The 23,068-nt window shown below is 39.7% G+C and overlaps 1 long non-coding RNA gene across 4 annotated transcripts in view; it reads right to left on the reverse strand.

The window, feature by feature from the left end:
- Positions 1 to 23,068, reverse strand: part of LOC136165286 (uncharacterized) — a 195,954-nt gene that overhangs the window by 48,328 nt on the left and 124,558 nt on the right. For all 4 annotated transcript variants that reach the window (XR_010662486.1, XR_010662488.1, XR_010662487.1 and 1 more), the window contains exons 2-3: positions 19,071 to 19,188; positions 2,642 to 2,761 (exon numbers count right to left, since the gene is read on the reverse strand). This is a non-coding gene — a long non-coding RNA (uncharacterized lncRNA). The remainder of the gene's footprint in view (positions 1 to 2,641; positions 2,762 to 19,070; positions 19,189 to 23,068) is intronic.

Consider the following 23,068-nt stretch of genomic DNA (forward strand, 5'->3'; position numbering starts at 1 on the left):
TTCTAATGAGATGGATGAAACTGGAGCCCATTATACAGAGTGAAGCAAGTCAGAAAGATAAAGACCAATACAGTATACTAACACATATATATGGAATTTAGAAGGATGGTAACAATAACCCTATAGGCAAAACAGAAAAAGAGACACAGATGTACAGAACAGACTTTTGGACTCTGTGGGAGAAGGCGAGGGTGGGATGTTCTGAGAAAATAGCATTGAAACAAGTATACTATCAAGGGTGAAACAGATCACCAGTCCAGGTGGGATGCATGAGACAAGTGCTCGGGCCTGGTGCACTGGGAGGACCCAGAGGGATCGGGTGGAGAGGGAGGTGGGAGGGGGGATCGGGATGGGGAACACATGTAAATCCATGGCTGATTCATATCAATGTATGACAAAAACCACTACAATATTGTAAAGTAATTAGCCTCCAACTAATAAAAATAAATGGAAAAAAAAAAAAAGACAAACTGAAATGTGAGTGGAGGAACTCTTGCAGAGGTGACGCCCACAGTGAAGGACAAAGGGGAGTCAGTTGAGAGGAGAGTGAAGGGGGCAATTTTAAGTAGAAAGGCTAGCAAAAATGAGGGGTTTGACTTGATAGAAAGATGGTACACTGAACATGTGAAAGAACTGAGAAAGACTAAATGAAGGAGCTCTGAGGCATGAGATGGAGAAGTACATGTCTCTATGTGGCAAGCTGAAAGTGATGGAGGTGGTGGGGATGGAGGAAAAAATATTAGAAACGAAAACCAGGGCCACAGTAGAGGTAACTGAAACCCCAGACACTTTCCAAATGGGTATTGGTTTCATCAGTACAATTATATCACACAATTGCATTGTAAGTTCAATAGATGTTAGTAGGCTAGCCTAGGAATTATGGCAGTGCTCTTAATAATGCTTTGTATAGATTATGATCTTCCTGAATTTCAAACAACCAACTTACGAAGAAGCCCAATTCATTTCTAAAAGGCAAACTAGCTATGCTTATGACTTGCCATACCCTGAAATGGCCTTGAAACTTGGGAGCAGATACAATTTAGCATAAATTATCCTCTGCTACCAATATGCTCCAAATTGTTGATAAGCAAAATCATCACTTATCTTCAATATCCACATGCTCTTTTTAAAAAAACTGAAATAGCCAGAAGTGCCACAATAGATCTGGAAAAAACTGAGCCAAAAAACAGAACCAAAGTACAGTTAAAAACATCCCATTCCCTTCATGCTTACCACTGAGCCATTAGTAGGGTCGCATGGGAACTACCCAGAAAGCCTGTTCTACCTGCCCTGATCTCAACCCAGCCATCCTGAATGAACTCCAGAGACAGCTGTCTTTAATAGGAAAACCTACCCTTTTGATTTTAGTGCAAGAGAAGCTGTAAGTCCAAACTCCTAGACTTACATAAAATACAATGGAGATTAAATAAGGGTGACAGCGGCTTCCTTGAATTCCCTTCCTGTCCAAGAATTAAATCCTCTTAGAGGTGAGACTCTCATCACCACAGAGCCTGGGGAAAGGACATGACTGATTGAGTTCATATTGTAATACCTGGTACCTCTCCTGCCTTGGGGAAGGAAACATAAAATAAAGATGCCTACACCATGAAATACTCAAATATGTTCTTCAGAATTCAAGGACTTAAATTATTCATTGACTGGGGCATTTCTTTTTTCTTTTTTTTTTGAAAGCGAATAAAAGAGGTAAAAAATACCCTAATCTTTCTGTCACAAAATAAAATATCACTCCTAATGTTCAAATTCACCCTCAGAACACAGCATAATCCCACATTATAACCAATTCTGTAAAAAAGTGAAAGTGTATGCAAAATAAGATAAACAAAAGGAAAAGAAAGCAACTGAATACAAGAAAATAGCTCACAGCAAATGACATTTGGAATGAAAGATAGAAAATCCACACTATTTTGTTCTTTACCTAAATAGAAAGAGAGCAAAAATGCACTGGAGACATTTGATAATCAATAAAACATTACCCTGAGGGTGCTATATACAACTATAAGCTTTAAAACAAAACTCAAGGAAATGGAACATTTAAATTAGAAGGTCCTTTAACAACAACAAGGCAGAAAAGAAAAAAAGGTTTAATGTCCTTTTCTATCAGGGAATTCTTAACGGTTATTTTTCACAGCCAGTTTTTAATCAAGCTATATGAGGAGAGAAAAAAAATCTTATGTCTTTCCTGTCACTGTAGCCTTCATAATCACCACAATTCAACATGACACCATGACTTGTAAGAAATTCTCCCCGGCATCCATTTAAGTGGACACTAATTGGAAAGTTCAGTGAACAGAAAAAGGCTGTGAACAATATATATTTCACAAGCTGTATCCAATCCTGACCTTAAATGACAAGGAGGAAAAAAAATGGATCAACACAACCTCTGCACTCAGCACTGTATTGTGAAACCACTATGTGAGTTAGCTCTGGGGAAAACCACAGGCTTGTGCTAAGACTGAAATCAAACCCGGAGACTCCAGGAGGATCAACCTGCTCCAGACACCTGGCTCTGGAAAAGAACATCTGGGTGCCCAGCATGGAAGGTGGGGACTCCACAGGCCAGGAGGCAACCAGAAGACGTCACTGAAAACGGGAGCTCTCAGCAGATGAACAGGATTCCAACCTTTGATCCACCGTATTCTAGATGTCTGTATTACCCTGGGCAGAGAGCTCCACCTCTCAGATATGTCATCTATAAAATACTCCAGTGTTCTTGCCTGGAGAATCCCATGGACAGAGGAGCCTGGTGGGCGACAGTACAAGGGGATAAAAAAGAGTCAGACACGATTCAGCAATTAAACAACAATTCAGATGATGTAAATATAGCATAGTACCTGTCATATCATAAGTGCCGCCTTGTTAACAGCTATTAATAGCATGCATCTAGGGCTTACTACACACTATTAAAAAAAACTTTTGTCTCTTGAAATTACCCTGTGAACTAGATATTATAATTCTCCCCATTTTATAGAGGAAAAATTAAGGCACAGAAAGAATAAGTAACTTGCTTTGGTCACACAGGTGCTTAGCAGTAAACTGACACTTAACCCTGGAATTCTGGTTCCAGTCTACACATGCTGTTTCTAATTTAGTTTTATTGAATGAACAGTGGTTATATTTCTATTCTTGAAGATTTATAATCTTATTGAAAAGTGATAGCAACACTGTAATCATAAAATAAGATCCTATATAATCAATAGTTCTCTTTAAACCTCCAGAGAACCAAGTCCTACAAACAAGAAATGGGGACAGAAAGGGTTTAAGAATCATTATCAAAGTTTCTTCAATGTCAGGGCAGGAACTACCTGACTGCTTACCTACCTGACTGCTTACCTGCCTAGAAGATCCTAGGCAACCTGGGGTTTAGGGAAGCTGCCCCAATCCTGACTTTTGGTAGTTTCAGTGCTCTGCTAATCCATCTCTTTCCTGGCAGCAATGAGGGAACTCACCTTTATTTTACACTCTGGATCCCAAGATTCCCAACTAACCAGTTTTCTCTGTCTAGATCTACACTTAGCATCTAAACTTAACCTTGGGAGTTGCAGTTCCATGATCCCAGAGACCCTGAAAGGCTATGCTTCAGAAAGGTTAAGCCCAGGTGATTAGGGACCAAGGGTAAAAACTTCTTACATTATATTTGCATAATCTTTTTTTATAACTCACATTTCTTCATCCATGCAAAAATCCTTCACAACTGAAAGGGCTCAGGTCCCAAGATATAAAACTCGCACAAGGTCACAGATCTAAACCCAGGTCTTTCTAGCTCTGCTCAGCATCCTCTTTGTCCTGATCCTTTACAACTACATAACGTGCAAATTCATCCCCAAGTTACAATTATGCCTTAAGGTTAATTCTGAAGAATTTTAGAAGGCCACTGATAAGATACTGTTTGGTCCTCTGTCCTATTAATACTCTGGTTGCTAGATCTTCTGACCCAGGAAAGAGGACTCTGGGAGACTATGAAACCTATTGTTTGATTGCCCAGCACCTTTTGTGAGTCTTGCCTTCTGTTAACAGTTTCTACCTCATACCCCTTGGGTCCAGTCTATGACTCAGATTGATCAATTACAAAATCCATTTCCTACAACACAGTGATTAACTCAAGACATGGGCAAATAACCCAAGGGAAGCTGATCAGAATCTTTCCCTGGATTTGCTGCACACACTAAGAAAGAAGTTCTCTATCACTTTATGAGAAGATGTGAATTTGGCATCTTCGATCAGTCTTCCAGGTTTTCAGCATCCACATTTCATGCCATGGGTCAAAGCCTGTTTTCACAATGCTGAGACTCTCTACCTTGCCTTGTATACGAACTCCTTACCAGCACATGGTGAACAATCCTCCTTTCTCCCAAAAACCTACAAGTGCTTCATGAGTCATGCAGACTTTACAGATGGTTTCTGAGAAGGGAGGTAGGGTTAGATGGCACCTCAGACAGCAGAGGTCTCCAAAATCCACTCTAAACATACTTCTCTCTTTCCTCAGGAGGGAAAATAAATTCTCTCTAGAACAAGCATATCTCCTCTCCATTTTTCCAATGACCACCTTGAGCTCTGGTTTCCTGCCACACATGCCTCGTAATATCCCCTCACTGAAATCAAATCCTACTGGCTGGCTGAGGAGTATCACTTGGAAAAAATAAATAAGTAACAAAGCCAAAATCAACCAGGGGAATAAGGAGAGTTTCCAATCACCCTTCCAAAAGTAAGTAATATGTTTAAGCATATACTATGTGACAGGTATTGTTCTTGGACCTGGGGATACAACCATGAAAAAGACAGCTTAGAGCTTATGTTATAGAGAGACAATCCAGACATTCAACAGCAAATACATATGTCAGTCTGGTGCTATGGTAACAATGACCAGGACTGGTGGGAGAAAGCTACTTTATATTTCACAATAAGCAAATGCTTCTCAGAGGAAATCTGAGATCTGAATCCTAAAAGAAAGGGAATAGCCATGAAAAGATGTGGTTTCTAGAAAAGAAATCACCAATCATGAATCAATCCTAAGAGGGTCAGGAAAGCTGGGGCTAAATGAGGGAGGAGGAGAGAGAGATGAATACCTAGTATATGGGGAGGACCTTATGAAGTCTGGAATTCATCCTCCATAGAGTGGGACAGCTGTGCAGGAACTGAGACAGTGACAAACATTTTGTAAAGTATAATCTGACCGCTGTTTGGAGAATGACTGTGGAGGCTCAGGGAAGAATAGTGAATGGAAGCTCCCGACCCCCTCCACCCCAGGCTGCTTGGCGCTGGCTATCTTTGGGCTCATGGTATTGTGTGGGTTCTAAAATGTCAGCCATCCTGGTGGATGTGTAGTGGTATGTCATTGACGGTTCAGATTGCTATTCTTAGTGTCTAGTAAGATTTAGCATCTCCTCATGTGTTTATTGGCCATTTATAGATCCTCTTTTATCAAGTACTAGTTAAAGTCCTTTGCTCATTTTTCTATTGGGTTACTTGCTTTTTCCTATTATTTTGTAGGAGTTTCTTAATTATTTTATATCTCTCCTGAGTCAGTAAGTTCAGTCACTCAGTCGTGTCCGACACTTTGAGATCTGATGGATCAATGCCCTGCAAAAATCTTTCACTCTGTGGCAGGCATTTTCACTCTTTATATTTCTTACTTTTAACACAGTCTGGTTAACTAGTACTTTTCTTTTAGTTAATGATTCTGTGTATGTGTCCCTTAGCTTGTTTCAGCTTCCACATTTAGCTCCATGCACCATTGGTTTTTTTTTTTTAACATATTTGAGAGAAGGGTCATCATTTCATTTTTTCTATATGAATATCCAATTAACACAGCACCATTTACTGAAAAGATCATCCTTTCCCACTGCACTGCAGCATTATCTTTCTCATTAATCAAGGGACTATAAATGTGTGAGTTCATTTCTGGAATCTTTCTTATATCTACACTTAATAAAAGGGTTTTTGCCATACCAGAATCTCACTGCTTTGAAGTTTTTTTCATCTATTGCAAGTCTATTTGTCTATTCTTGCTCAAGTCTCACACTGTCTGAATTAGATTTGATATCTTGTAGTATAAATCACTTCTAGATCCCACGTGCCACGGAGCTACTAAGCACCATGACTACTGAGCCTGCACGCTCTAGAGCCCTCGGGCCACAACTAGAGAGAAGCCCACACACGGCAACGCAGAGCCCACAGGCTGCAGCCAGGACCTGATGAGGCCAAAACCAGATAAATTAATCAAGAGAAAAAAACCACTCCTAACTCTAACTGGCTCAGATCATGAACTCCTTATTGCCAAATTCAGAATTAAACTGAAGAGAGTAGGGATAACCACTAGACCATTCAGGTATGACCTAAATCAAATCCCTTATGAATATACAGTGGAAGTGAGAAATATATTTAAGGGACTAAATCTGATAGACAGAGAGCCTGATGAACTATGGACGGAGGTTCGTGACATTGTACAGGAGACAGGGATCCAGACCATTCCCATGGAAAAGAAATGCAAAAAGGCAAACTGGTTGTCTGAGGAGGCCTTACAAATAGCTGTGAAAAGAAGAGAAGCAAAAAGCAAAGGAGGAAAGGAAAGATATTCCCATGTGAATGCAGAGTTCCAAAGAATAGCCAGGAGAGATAAGAAAGCCTTCCTAAGTGATCAATGCAAAGAAATAGAGGAAAACAACAAAATAGGAAAGACTAGAGATCTCTTCAAGAAAATCAGAGATACAAAGGGAACATTTTATGCAAAAATGGGCACAATAACGGACAGAAATGGTATGGACCTAACAGAAGCAGAAGATATTAAGAAGAGATGGCAGGAATACACAGAAGAACTGTACAAAACAGATCTTCATGACCCAGATAACCAGAATGGAGTGATCACTCACCTAGAGCCAGACATCCTGGAGTGTGAAGTCAAGTGGGCCTTAGGAAGCATCACTACGAACAAAGCTAGCGGAGGTCATGGAATTCCAGTTGAGCTATTTCAAATCCTGAAAAATGATGCTGTGAATGTGCTGCACTCAATATGCCTGCAAATTTGGAAAACTCAGCAGTGGCCACAGGACTGGAAAAGGTCCGTTTTCATTCCAATCCCTAAGAAAGGCAATGCCAAAGAATGCTCAAACTACTGCACAATTGCACTCATCTCACACGCTAGTAAAGTAATGCTCAAAATTCTCCAAGCCAGGCTTCCGCAATACCTGAACCGTGAACTTCCAGATGTTCAAGCTGGTTTTAGAAAAGGCAGAGGAACCAGAGATCAAATTTACAATATCCACTGGATCATCGAAAAAGCAAGTGAGTTCCAGAAGAACATCTATTTCTGCTTTATTGACTATGCCAAAACCTTTGACTGTGTGGATCACAATAAACTGGAAAATTCTGAAGGAGATGGGAATACCAGATCACCTGACTTCTTGAGAAACCTGTATGCAGGTCAGGAAGCAACAGTTAGAACTGGACATGGAACAACAGACTGGTTCCAAATAGGAAAAGGAGTAAGTCAAGGCTGTATATTGTCACCCTGCTTATTTAACTTATATGCAGAGTACATCATGAGAAACGCTGGGCTGGAGGAAGCACAAGCTGGAATCAAGATTGCCGGGAGAAATATCAATAACCTCAGACATGCAGATGACACCACCCTTATGGCAGAGAGTGAAGAGGAACTAAAAAGCCTCTTGATGAAAGTGAAAGAGGAGAGTGAAAAAGTTGGCTTAAAGCTCAACGTTCAGAAAGCTAAGATCATGGCATCTGGTCCCATCACCTATGGGAAATAGATGGGGAGACAGTGGGAACAGTGTCAGACTTTATTTTTTTGGGCTCCAAAATCACTGCAGACGGTGATTGCAGCCATGAAATTAAAAGATGCTTACTCCTTGGAAGGAAAGTTATGACCAACCTAGATAGCATATTAAAAAGCAGAGACATTACATTGCCAGCAAAAGTCCGTCTGGTCAAGGCTATGGTTTTTCCAGTGGTCATGTATGGATGTGAGATTTGGACTGTGAAGAAAACTGAGTACCGAGGAATTGATGCTTTTGAACTGTGGTGTTGGAGAAGACTCTTGAGAGTCTCTTGGACTGCAAGGAGATCCAACCAGTCCATCCTAAAGGAGATCAGTCCTGGGTGTTCACTGGAAGGACTGACGCTGAAGCTGAAACTCCAATACTTTGGCCACCTCATGCAAAGAGTTGACTCACTGGAAAAGACCCTGATGCTGGGAGGGATTCGGGGCAGGAAGAGAAGGGGACGACAGAGGATGAGATGGCTGGATGGCATCACTGACTCGATGGACATGAGTTTGAGTAAACTCCGGGAGTTGGTGATGGACAGGGAGGCCTGGTGTGCTGTGATTCATGGGGTCGCAAAGAGTCGGACCCGACTGAGCGACTGAACTGAACTGAACTGAACTCTGAGTGACAGCTTGTGTTATATGTGCTCACCTTTGTTTTCATCTCTCTGCTTGGCTTACTACAGCAGAAGCAGAAGATATTAAGAAGAGTGGCAAGAATACACAGAAAGACTATACAAAAAAGATCTTAATGACCCAGATAATCACAATGGTGTGATCACTCACCTAGAGCCAGACATCTTGGAGTGTGAAGTCAAGTGGGCCTTAGGAAGCATCACTACGAACATCACTAGTGGAGGTGATGGAATGCCAATTGGGCTATTTCAAATCCTAAAAGATGATGCTATTAAAGTGTTGCACTCAGTATGCCAGCAAATTTGGAAAACTCAGCAGTGACCACAGGTCACTTTTCATTTCAGGAAAAGGTCAGTTTTCATTCCAGTCCCGAAGAAGGGCAATGCCAAAGAATGTTCAAACTATCACATGGTTACAGTCATTTCACATGCTAGCAGGTTAATGCTTAAAATCCTTCAAGCTAAGCTTCAACAGTATGTGAACTGAGAACTTTCCAGATATACATGCAGGATTCAGAAAATGCACAGGAACCAGAGATCAAATTGTCAACATCCACCAGATCACAGAAAGAGCAAGGGAATTCCAGAAAAACATCTACTTCCATTGAAGTCGTTGACAACATTAAAGTGTTTGACTCTGTGGATCACAACAAACTGTGAAAAATTCTTAAAGAGATGGAAATACCAGACCACCTTACCTGCCTCCTGTATTCAGGTCAAGAAGCAACAGTTAGGACAAGACAAGGAACAATGAACTAGCTCAAAATTTGGAAAGGAGTACATCAACGCTGTATATTGTCACCCTGCTTATTTAACTTATATGCAGAGTACATCATGAGAAATGCCAGACTGGATGAAGCACAATCCAGAATCAAGACTGCCAGCAGAAATACCAATAACCTGAGATATGCAGATGACACCACCCTTATGGCAAAAAGCAAAGAGGAACTAGAGACTTGATGAAGGTAAAAGAGAGTGAAAAAGTTGGCTTAAGATGCAACATTCAAAAAACAAAGATCATGGCATCTGGTCCCATCACTTCATGGCAAATAGATGGGGAAACAATAGAAACAGTGACAGACTTTATTTTCTTGGGCTCCAAAATCACTCCAAATGGTGACTGCAGCCATGAAATAAAGATGCTTGCTACTTAGAAGAAAAGCTATGACAAACCTAGATAGCATATTAAAAAGGAGAGACATGACTTTGTTGACAAATGTCCATACAGTCAAAGCTATGGTTTCTCCAGTAGTTATGTATGGATGTGAGAGCTGGACCACACAGAAGACTGAGCACTGAAGAAGTGATGCATTTGAACTATGATGTTGGAGAAGACTCAAGAGTCCCCTGGACTGCAAGGAGATCAAACCAGTCAATCCTAAAGGAAATCAACCATGAATATTCATTGGAAGGACTGATGCTGAAGCTGAAGCTCCAATACTTTGATCACCTGATATGAAGAACTGACTCATTGGAAACGACCCTGATGCTGGGAAAGATTGAAGGTGGGAGGAGAAGGGAACAACAGAGGATGAGATGGTTGGATGGCATCACTGACTCAATGGACATGAGTTTGAGTAAACTCTAGGAGATGAACTACAAGCTTGGTGTGCTGCAGTCCATGGGATCCCAAAGAGTCAGACATGACTGAGAGACTGAACAATAACAACACCAGGTTGTCATTTAAGTTTTTTGATGAGATGAAACACTCATTGTACTATGTTAGGAATCTTGTGATATTATGGGTATCTTGACATGGTGTGCAGGATCGATCAGTAAGGACAAGAGAAAGGAAGTGAAAACAAATTTAGATAAATTATGATAGGGGTCTACACTTAATATTAGAAAGAGAAATGAAAAGACAGATTTAAGGATGTAACAAAAGTAGTCAGGAGGGTTCACGCTTGATCAGATAGATGTAGGAAGGAAAGGGAGTCATCAAAGATTATAGAAAGAATTGAGGCATAGATATATCTGAAAGACTGGGAAGACTACTCACTGAAATAAGGAAGCAAGGATCAAGAGCTGGTTTGAGGAATGAGGGGAAGATGACTTCAAAAGACAAGAAATGGAATCCACAGGATTTAAAGAACCATAGCTGAAAGTGTCCTGCAGGCAGCAGTGAACAGTGGGTTGGAGGTGAAAAGAGATCAGGGATGGAGGAGAACTGGGATGATGTGTGCTCTCAAAGGGAGAGTGCAAGGAGAGAGGACAGCAAAGAGGGACAGTAGAGGGCCCAGACAGAAAAGGAGACCAAAATCAGAAAGAGACGGGTGAGGAATGAACAGAGGAAGGAGAGAAAGAGGAAGAAGGGGAAAAGTGAGGAGGGGGGAAAAGAGAGAAAAAGATTTTTGCTGTCAGTTAATAGAAAAGCAAACTGGAAGTGTTAGTCACTCAGTTGGGTTGAACTCTTTGCAACCCATGAACAGTAGCCCACCAGGCTCCTCTGTCCATGAGATTCTCCAGGTAAGAATATGGAATCGGTAGCCATTCCCTTCTCCAGGAGATCTTCCTGACCCAGGGACTGAACCCAATTCTCCTATATTGCAGGCAGATTCTTTACTGTCTGAGCCACCAGAGAAGTTAATAGACAGAGCTAATGTCAAATCCATGTATTGCTCAAGCATCCTACTAGAAAATTACCTTGGTGGGACATCACCACAGAGCTTTTAAGACCCTATCTCCTTTCCTGATGTTCTTCTGTGTCCACTGCTGTCTCCTTGCCAGCAGAAGACCTGTGGGCCGATGGGGGAAGATTTGGGAGCCCCTGGATTTCCTGTTGTTGGGTGTGCATTTGAAGTGATGGTAGGTGGGTGAGTACTGATTCCTTATATTATTAGAGTGGTCTTCTAAAGAGAAATTAATGCAGAAAAATTCATTGACTTGGGGATCAGGGGAAATTATGTTGCATATTATAATAAAATCATAAAAATAATGCCTTGTTTCTTAATTGCAGTCAAGAATTTTTATTGCATTGCTTATCTTTTATTACATCTAGTCAAATTTTGGAATGCTGATGATTCACAAATAAAAGATCATTAAGTATTCCTAATGGCCTGTATACAAGGTTAATTTACACCTGGAAGCCAGATGAGGTGTTAACTATATTCAGGTTGCACTTCAGTGGTTTGAAAGGTAATTGTTTTACATTCCCACAGCTTAAAAGGGACTTCCTAAAATAGAGTTGACTATCAAACACAAAGAGACAGTAAAACACTTGAATTGTTTTCTTAAAATTCTCTTCCATTCTGCGATTTATCTAACACCAAAGTATTTCATATCACATATTTAATAGCGAGACATTTTGAAGAAAGTTCTACCATCATTGATTGGAGTTTTGGGCCTTTTTTTTTTTTTTTTTTTTTTGCTTAAACAAAATACTGAAAAATTAGAAAATGAAAAAAAAAAAACTTTCGCCTTGATCGATCTGATAAATTCAAAGATCTAAACCATACTCAGCAGTCATGTCCATTCCTCTTTCAGCTACCTGACCCCTTCAGGAAAACAAGCTGAATGTGAAAAGTGGAAAATTCATCTTATGTATGATGTCACTTAAAAAAAAAGCACTCATTACTTGGACGTGGAGAAGTAAATTTAAGCCAGCAAAGAAGTCTCAGAGCAGCATTTCCCTCCCCGCCCCCTCACTTTTTTAAATGATAATTTTGCTAAAAATATTAACAAGTGAACATACCAGGTTAACCTCCAATCACACACATGAAAGTCCACTTGTCCAGAGGCACTGTATCGTGATTGGGAACTTGACTACATGACTGCTAGAGTAGTTATCCCATGACACAGTTATTATGGCACTCAATAACCAAAACATTTCCCAATAGTTTTCAGAGCCAAAAAAGAAACTGGAGTGTAGCAGTCAAAATTATGATGCAAAAAGAAGACAAAATAATTTGCCCATATGAATAAACTCAGAATTATTTTTGAACTTAATTTCAATAATTCCTCTGGCCATATGAGAGATTCTTACTCCTAAGACCTCAAATATCATGTGTTATCATCTTTACACTTTTGAAATAATAAAAGTTGTAAAGAGCAAGTACACATAATCTTTGCTTGTCTTTCACAAAAAGTAACTTAAAAATGTGAGTGAGAGAAGGTTGGTGTATATGTACTTAATCCATTTTTCTATATTTAGCTATCTTGATTAATAAAAGTCAAATATATTAAAATAGATATTTCAGACTTCAGAAGTTAATCTGTTTTAAAAAAAATAAGCATTAACTTTTAATAAAGACTCCTGAACACAATCTAAGAGACATTTGGAAAAAAGTCTCTCAAAATGTTGATTTCTAACCAGGAAATGGATCCTGAAAAAAAACCACAGCCCAATTAGCATCACTCATGACTTTATAAAGTCTTCCTTTTATGTTTTAAAGAATGCAAGAATTTGAGTTAGATGAAAGTTAAAATTCAGAGGTTGAATTCAGTTGTGTACTTGAACACTGTGTAAATTCACTGAGCTGAGGCCCACATTTGTTTACCTGGGAATATTTCAATAATGTCTTTATAATGTGCTTGTAGCTCCAAAGTGCTGCTAAACTCAAAAATTCTAAAGCTATGAATAATTTTTGTGTGAAATGGTACACTGAAATTAACACTACAATTTTTGAATAAAAAAACCAAGGTGGTACACAGAAATGTCTTCAATTTTCTTGGCTCTGGAAACATAGCTGAAGCTGTGTCTATCAGGATGCTAGGTAGCAATTTCTTATGGCAGTACCGGAGCAACCTCCAGTCAAAGACAAGAATAAAAAAGCCATCCCACGTTGGACATGCTGCGACATCTTCCACTTCACTCATCCCTTGACTTGTGAAGCACTTGGCAGGATTCCTAACATCGCCTATTAAACTTCCCCTCCAGCTCTCCTGGAGATCACAAAACCACCTTTTATTTTCAAATGGAATGTATCCCACTTGAATTGTTTCCAATCCCTATTAATCTACAACAGAACAGGTATGAAAATGAGAGACCTTTGTCATTTGATGATGCTAATAAAATGGCCAATGTGTATTATACACTTACCGTTAGTCAATCACAGCAATAACCCTTTACTTATGTTATTTCACCAAGTCCTCACACAGCCTATGAGATAGATTCTGTATTTTATCATCTCAAGGAGGCCATCAGCACAATATGCTTCTTTAAATATACAAATAAAAAAGAGGGAAAATACTGCCAAGTAAACTATGACATAATGTTTTCTGTTGCTTCGAATTTGTATTTTACACTTGTTGAGAGCACTCTTGTATCATACCACCAAAAACTGCTTTGCAATTTTTTCCCCAATATACGAAGGGATTTGGAATTTCTACTGTGTGCGGTTCAGTTGCATGACTTGGTGTGTGATAACTAATCCTTTTGGTATACTTCAGCAACAAAATAAACAGTTTCAGCTACGTGTGGGTATCTTCCTCTTTGGGATACCATTAAGCACTTGATTTTCCTTTGCAAGAAAGTCTGTCAAGATGATCATTCTTCTAATGATGAATATTTGCTTCACAAATATCAAATTTAAGCCCCCTGTTCTGTTTCTGTGTATACAGTAACTTTTTGTCTTAAAGCCAAGTGCATTGTGTGATCTTTCTGAAAACAACTTAAATGCAAATTAACTTATCATGTGCAGTAACATCAGTGCCCATAAACTCCGGTAAAGTGATGACAACATGAACAGCAATGACCAAGTATGGCTCTGTGCTCTGACAATGCCAGCTGCGTCTCAGCTGCCACGAGGCCAATGGTGGCCATAAAACACTGTTCTTTGTATAAGCCATCTCAATTTCTGAGATGTGAAAACATATAATACTGTATTTCTTGGTATCTATAAAATATAGCGAGTTCAAAACAGTATATAATTGTTAAGATGCCAATCCAGAAACTGTTACCCAGGAAATCTGACTCTGTACCACTTTCTCTTAATTGCTACAATATACTAGTTATAGGAAAATTAAGGAAATAAGTCCATGTCCTATCTTAACTTTGCCATAATGAACTAAAGTTGGAACTCAATATAACTTTCACCTTAGGTCTGTGGATTTAATTTAAAAACTTCGCTGCTGCTTCTTGGGTTTTTATTAAATAGTGACACCAGCCTTAGTACTCTGTATAAAGAGGTGATGGCTTCTGACTGGAGAGTTTATGATCTAAATTAGACAGGACAAAACCAGGGAAATGAGATGACAAAAGATCATGAGAAGTTGGTGGTGGTTTTGATTTGCTTCATTTTCGTGGTGCTGATTTTCTTAGTGCTTCCTCAATTTACACTTCCTGTCTCTTTTCTCCCATTATTTTTGAGGTATGTCAAGCAGCTAGTATGTTCCCTTTTTTGAAAGTGAAGAATCTGTGCATACCAGTATTCACACAGCCAGTAAGTAGATGAGATGGTTCTAGCCTCATATTATCCCTGTATTTAGAGCACATCTATGTTCAAAAAATTATAACCTTGTTGCTCTGTTTAACAAATGGCTGAATACAATGATCCTATATGATGACACAAAAACTCTCCTTCAAGAGGAGAATTTGACAATGCACCAGATTTAAACATTTACCTTGAATTTCGTGAAAACAGCAAAGTGGAACAGTGAACAGCATGTTCTCTGGAGCCAGCCTGTCTTGGTCCATATTCTGGCTCTACCACTAAGGATCTTTGCAAGCTTGGTCAAGTTACTTAACCTCTCTGTGAATCGGCTTCCTTATATTGTATATGGCAGGGATCATATTAGCAACAAAAATTCTGGATGTAAAGAAAATGAAAGACTAAAACTCTATCAATAAATAAGGTTGCATATAAACTATAAAGAATGGTCTTTAAAATAGAAACCGAGAAAGGATGAGTAAAGAAATTTGAGGGAAAAGAGGAGGCACTCTGCTGTTATGTTAAACTTGAGTTGACTGTCAGTTCACCTCACCTTTGGTTTTTATATACGTTATTATTCATCCATACACATCTAATCTTTGTAGCGACCCTCAAAGGGTTATCAATTCCCAGTGCAACTCTTTTGCTCACTGATTAATACTTCCTGTTTAAATTTCCAGAAACATATCCACATATCATTTCCATAGTCTGAGCTCTATTTGTTTATACGTCTGGGCAAGAACATCTGATAAACACATCCTGTCGTCCCGAAGCCACACTGACTTCTTGGTGTTTGTGAGCACACTCAAGGGACTTACTTAGTGAATGAATGCCTGCTGAGTCCATACATTCACCTAGTGCCCTTGTAGTACCAGAGGTAGCTACCAGCTCTTTTCAGGACTGTTAATAAGCATGTTTACACGAAGAGAGTATGGAAAATAATTTCTCATTTACAGCGGCATTAAAGTGCTCCAAAAGGGTCATAGTGAAGAATTATAGTACATCTGTGGTGAAATTTCTTAATTCATCAAGTCTGTTTTCCCAATATGAAAATCTAGGCTTAATATGTGTCCCTTAGGCATATAACTACTGCTTCTTTTCAACACACCCTTCATATTACTGCAGGATGGAAGGGTGGGGAATAACCTCAAACATCAGGAAATGATAATGCTCTTGTTCATGGTAGACAGTGGTAACTCTAGCTGGCCTTTCATATTTCCCTTCTTTGGACCTTCAATCACCAACATTCCCTCCACACATCCCACCCTGCTTCATGCACACTTAGGAGATGAGCACATGACCCCAGCTCCTACAATCACAAGACTCCATCCTCACGGCCTCAGTGGCTCAGGAATAGGCACATGACCAAGACCAGGCCAATTAAGAGTCCTCCTTGGGAACCTTTCCACTTAACTGAAAGGAAAGATTTTGTTTTCTTTCTGTTACAGTGTTGGAAGGATGCAAGCTAGAGTAGCAGGTGGCCATAGTTCCCAGCCCTCAGCAGGAGACCTACGTGGTGCAGAAGAGAATAAGTTTCAAAGAGAAGCAAAATCAAGGAGAGAAGAGAGCAAGTCACATTTCCAAAGGGCACCCCTCACTCCTGATGGAGAGCCGCTCCCCAACTGAACAGTGACCTTTGGAGTTGTGCTACACAATAGTATTAGTGAAGAGGAAAAAAAAAATCCAGGTACCTGGAATACTAGTCCCACTCTCCAAGGATCAGGTTCTGAGAGCTTGTCCTTCAGTCCATGAAACACCCAATATTCTGTCCACTTTCATCAGCTAATTAACTCCACTTACCTTCTTAGCTAGTTTGAGTTGAGTTTCCATCACTTGCAACTGAAAGGATCCCGAATAATATAAACTTTCTATAAATGTATAAAACACTCTCAAACAACTAATTTCATTTTGCACAGAGGATCGGCCTATTTTATGGATAAGGAAAGAAAGGTTAAGGATTTGCTTGCCTCCATAGTGGAGCAGAATTGTTTTTAATACAAAATATGGGTGGTGAAGAATGGGAATTATATCTCGGTCTCTTTCAAGTGGGTTCAGCAAGTTTTCCTTCTGGAAGTGCTGTGCCACATTTATCTGTCTCCAAATTCAGACTTCACTGGAGAGGCAAGCATTCCCAGAGTCTCAGCCCCTGACTGCTGATTCTAACTGAGTGCTCTCTGTTCCTTCTGCTTGCACTCGGGGCCCTGAGAGAGGCTCACAGATGCACCCTGATCATACCATGCCTTTTCACAGTTCATACTTACTAAACACTTACTACACACTAAGCACTGTTATCTATATTAACTCATTTAACCCCCAGTAAACACTTTTAAGGTAGGAGTTACAGTTGTCCCTACTTTACGCATCAAGACACAGAGGCAGAGAGAGATGAGAGGTTACATAACCTTCCTGGGTCACAACATTAATACAGATTCAAATGGAGGAAATGACATTCTAGCATCTGTGTCTTTGCCTAGAGTCAATACATGGTGCTCGGATGCTCCGCCTCAGACTCTTGAGTACATTTTTCTAATAGCCTGTGCACCTGGGTGCCTGCCCTTCTTAATCCTCACTCTCGTATCTTGAGTCTGTAGTTCCTGTTGCATGAGCTCCGCAACCTGTGTGCCTATGGGGCCTGACTGCACCTCCTGTTCTATCTACCTTGGCTCTATCTTCGTTCATGTGACCCATGTGACTAAAGGTAAACTAATGCTCATCGAATCTGCCCAGATAATATTTGCAATACTTGATCCCATATGCTGACAATAGAAGGATGGCCAAACATGAGCCAGCCCTGAATGAACCAACATTACCAGCAGGGAAGACCCAGAAGACCCACAAGTAACAAAACCTGTCTCTAATATTTACCTCCTTTTCTTTTAACCTGTTGACATTTTACAATATGAAATATTGCCTAAGATAAATTATTCTCCTCCTGAGAATTCTGGGGCTAGTTATCTGGTTTTGCTCACTGTGTTTACTAAAAGAATTTGCACTATATTTTCAGAGAGTTCAAATATCAAAGATTAATTTTTATAAAAGTATAATTTACTGAAGTGATACTAGGTGTTGAAACTGGAAACTGGAAAAGGCTTTGAGGTTGATAAAAGGGTACACACTTTAAGTTATAAGATGAATAAGTTCTCAGGATCTATTATATAGCATGATGACTGTAGGTGATTACAGCTAATAATACTGTGTAGTATACTTGAAATTTTCTGAGATATTTGCTATGCATACTCACCAAAAAAAAAAAAGTAACTATGTGAGGTGAAGGATGTGCTAATTTACTGAATTGCAAGAATCATTTCACAATGCATATGTACATCAAACCACTTTGTACACTTAAATATGCTGCTGTTTTATTTGAAAAGAAAAGAAGGAAGGAAAGAGTAGGGATAGAGGGAGGAAGGAAAGGAAACTAGCCTTCAAAACAGAACAGGGAAAATCACAAACCAAGACAGCTTAATGATGCGACTGATTCTTGGGTCCAAAGTCCAAATGCTGGAATGAATGCGCTTCAAATAACTTTTTTCTTGACACCATGAGCCAAAGGTTCTAAGTAAAAGCAATCATCTAGTCTGGCTTTCAGTTAGCACAGGGCAGGACACATGACTGACATATTCATGGAGCTTCCCTTTTGGCTCAGATGGTAAAGAAGCCCCCTGCAATGCAGAAGTCATGGGTTCAATCCCTGGCTCAGGAAGATCCCCTGGAGAAAGGAATGGCTATCCACTCCAGGGGAGGACACATGACTGACATACTCAGATTGCCCACAAATAGATGAAATTCACCCAAAAGTCACAGGAAAACTAAGAATGGTTGATGGTTGTTAGACTGCCAAATAACATGCCAAGGTCTACTCTACAGTACTGACTTTAGCACTACATCCTTGACCATGAGTAAGTTAAGTTATTCGTAGTTTCAGTATCAACATCTAACGGTACCAAGGGGTGGTCCTATTCAGAACTTTATGAAGATGACAAAAATATTTACTGAGATCAAATAATTCCATACTTGGTAACGTTGCCTAGATACATGTTAAAATACAATGAACTAGAAAGGATACATACGAGGTTCTGACAGCCTGTCTGTCTCACAAAGAACTTGTGATAAACCTGGAACCAGAAGGCTCAGGGAACGGCCTGGCCCAGAACAGTACCTCGCTCTGAGTTCCGTATTTTCTGTGTTGGGACATGGACTTCACAGCTTTGCTCTTGCACCTATTTAAGGCCGCCACCATTATCAGTGGCTAGTTGTTAAGGTTTGCCTTACCTTAAGTATTCTGTTACACTTGGCTTTGTAATAAATACAGCAGCCCTCTGCCTCTCAAGCCTGTGGCTGTGTTTTCTCTGATGCCTACCTTCTCTTCAGAGGATCAGTCATCTTCAGGCTGCAAGTATAACATAATATATCTTTTAAAAAGGGAATCACTCCTTCAACATAACAACTGAACCCTGATTCTCCTTTTCAAGGAAACACGGGCACCATGATAATTGCTGGATAAGACCATATAAAATCATTAATCTTCACTCACTCCAGTCCTTGCAGTGAGTCCTCAGGATTAGGTACAAATATTATTTTTAAATATCTAATAAGATATACTTTCTTCCTAGAAGTGATTCCACTAACAGGATCAATGAAGTAAATCAAAATCCCACCTTCCTTCTTGATAGTAAACACTTACTATCCTGATGAGAACAGAATTTACTTTTCATACCTAACTGTTGTCAGATTTTAAAACTTGACTTTTTCATTTGAGCAAGTGTTCTTCACAACTGACAACCAAAGAATTATACAAATTCATTCAACAGGTAAATCCATTTATACATCTGGGGTTATATTTTACTATTAACTCAAACTGACACATGCATCAGAGTTAATTGAATAGCATCCCATATAAACTCTATTAAGGCTTTTTTTTTTTGTAATCAGTGAGAATAGGATAGCTGGGGCTACGCCACTAACTCCCAAATCTCACTGAATTTACACAACAGAAGTTGATCTCTCACAGAGGTGGCTGATGACCTCCAGGGCAGCTGCCCTCCCAGTAAAACTCAACTTCTTTTAGTCTCCAGGAATTAAAGCTTTCTGATGTCTGTGCTACACACATTTGTTCCCTCCCAAACTGTAGACTCTCTCTCTCTGAGAACTGTCTTTAGCCCTTAGACATGCAGCTGCCTCCCTCATTAGTTCTCCTTTCCTCTCCAAGGCTCTTCCCTCACACACTCACATGTGTCATTCCCTCCTCCACATTTCGGAAACTCCCAACTAAGATGTCATCAGCGGCTTAGTTATCCTGACTCCTGGCACCTTCCTCTCTGCCAGTGCTCCTCTGTCACCTATCCAATCTATTTAAAATCCCTCTGCCAAGATATTCTATTCACGTAAGCTAAGACCAAGACAGCTGTGTTTCTTCCCACCCATCTCTAACTTCCCTTTCCTCTCTGACTTCTGGCTACTTTCAACCTATCAGTCAACAAAATTTACTAATTTGCTTGCAGGATTCTATAAACTGCACTAGGAACGCTATTCAGGAGAAAAGGATAACACATAGTTTCCATCATCAAGGATATTTCAATGTTTCAGGAATTTTTATTTCATAATCCAAATAAAAATTGAAATGTAATATATTATACTTTTAGGTGTATGACCATCAGAGGGAGTTCAATAGAAGGAGATGGATGCTTGGACTTGACAAATTAGAAAGCCTCTAATTCAGTGGTTTCCAATTATGACTTGATCATTAGAATCATCTAGAGAGGGCAAACAAAAAATACTTCAGATGAATGATTCAGCAACTTCAGGGATAGCAAGACTGGGATCTACAATTTATATGTGTGTGTGTGTGTGTGTGTGTGTGTGTGTGTGTGTGTAAGTGCATATATGTATGCATATATATACAGGCATATATGTATAATGTATATATGTGTATATACACATACATTTACACATTATGAGTAAAAATACCTGGTGGCTCACATGATAAAGAATCTGTCTGCAATGCAGAAGACCCGGGTTTGATCCCTGGGTCCGAAAAATCCCCTGGAGAAGGTAATGGCTACCCACTCCAATACTCTTGCCTAGAGAATTCCATGGACAGAGGAGCCTGGCAGGCTACAGTCCATGAGGGTCACAAAGAGTTGGAAATGACTGAACGACTAACACATAAATGCATTTATATACAAGCACCTATGTATACAGCATGTATGTATATATAATATACATACACTCACACATTATAAGTAAAAATAAACACCTCTCCAAGTGATTTTTATGATTGCTATGATCTTTATGTTTATGATCAAAGTCAACTTCATTCCTATATCTTGTTAACCAAATTGAAAAGTGAACTGCAGACAAGTTTAAGCATCTTAGATAAATCAAACAACTAAATACTGACAAAACTGGGATGTAAGAAGAGTTTTCTTGACTCACTGCCCCCAAACTCCTCCAATGTTGTGTACTCCAAGAAGATGGTGGGAATATTTGGAGCTTCAGTTGGAACTTGAATTGTGGCTAGGTTTCATAAACATGAGGAACAGATAGAGTATTCAAGAGAAGTTTCTTCTCATCTCTATTACTATCCAACTAGTTTAAATTCAAGGCATATTTTGCATATTTATTGAGAGGCTAAAATATATAAGGCATCAACCTAGACACAATCAGGGAAAGTTTACCTTTGAGAGGATAGTGCCCTTTAAAGTTTTTATTATCAATGGGGTCCCCCTGAGGAGCATTTTCAACATTCAAGCTCTTTTTGTCTACCTCAGACTACTGAACTAAAATTTCTAGAGATGCAACACAGAAATATGCATTATTAATGTGTTTCTCAGTTGATTCTTATGCACAGTAAATTCTAAGATACACGGTAAAGGGGAATAAAGATAAGACAATGGCACAGATAGTGATTAAAATCAAGATAAGGGTTTTCAGCTCAGAGATGCAAAGAGAGGGGAAGAGTGTTGTTTCAACTTTGTAGCAAGGTCAAAGCGTACAAACTTTTCCTCACCCATTAAAGAACTGAGGTTGCAGGGCCACCAAGTAACCTGAAGTCTGGGGAGATATGGATGCTTTGGGGGAGAAACAGAACCAAGTACTTGTTTACCTGGGGCGGACAACACTGGACACCACCTTAGCGGGAAAGACGGATGCAGCTAATTTTTTAAACAAATTGCTAGAGGATAAGGGTGAGCTAGCATGAGAGTGCCAAGTACCTAAGGATCTCAGCTACAGGGGCCTTCACACCCTCTTGCAGGATTTGACTCCATGAACCCCCACCAGGCAGTCGCAGGGATGATTAGGAAGAATCCTGAGAAAGTTCTCCTTAGGGTGCCAGCTATGCAGGGAAATGGTGCATGCATGCGTGCTAAGTCGCTTAGTCATGTCCAGCTCTTTGTGACCCCATGGCCTGTAGCCCGCCAGGCTCCTCTGTCTGTGGGATTCTCCAGGCAAGAATACTGGAGTGGGTTGCCATGCGCTGCTGCCAAAACCCTGGCTCAACCCTTCACCTCTATTTCCCTACAAAACAGAAGCCTTAATCTGCAGGAGGAAGAGCATGAAAACTGCCATGTTAAGGCCTGAGTGAAAACCCACTGCAGCTAGAGGATAGGACAGAAAAAGAAAGCAAGAATCACATTACCCCTTGGAGAGGGGCAGAAGCATATGAGAAAGCCATAAGCCAGAGACCCAGGAATTACTGAACATTAGCTTATGTGATTATACACATACATGTTATAACCCATACCAATTTAGAAAATCTAATTGTCTGAAGTACAATTAAGAATTAGTAGGGTCTGGAAATGTAAATGAGTGCAGCCTCTATGGAAGACACTATGGAGATTACTCAAAAATTAAAAATAGAATTGCCATATGATCCAGCAAATCCACTTCTAAGCATATATTGAAGGGAAATGAAAACCATTGTTCAAAGAGATATCTGTGTACCCATGTTCACTGTAGCATTGTTTACAATAGCTCAGACACAGACACAGCATAAGTGTTCACTGACAGATGGATAGATAAAGATGTGACATATATATATATATATATATATATATATATATATATATATATATATATAATTTAGTCATAAAAAGGAACTCCTGTCACTTATCGATGAAATCAATAGACCTTGATGGCATTATACTAGTGAAATAAGTCAGACAGTAAAAGACAAATACTGCTAAATCTCATTATGCAGAATCTAAAAAGACCAAATTCATAGAAACAGAACAGATTGGTAGCCACTAGAGGTGGCTAAAGGTGGGGGG

Source organism: Muntiacus reevesi, chromosome 3 (assembly GCF_963930625.1).
Source record: "Muntiacus reevesi chromosome 3, mMunRee1.1, whole genome shotgun sequence".
Taxonomy (NCBI): domain Eukaryota; kingdom Metazoa; phylum Chordata; class Mammalia; order Artiodactyla; family Cervidae; genus Muntiacus; species Muntiacus reevesi.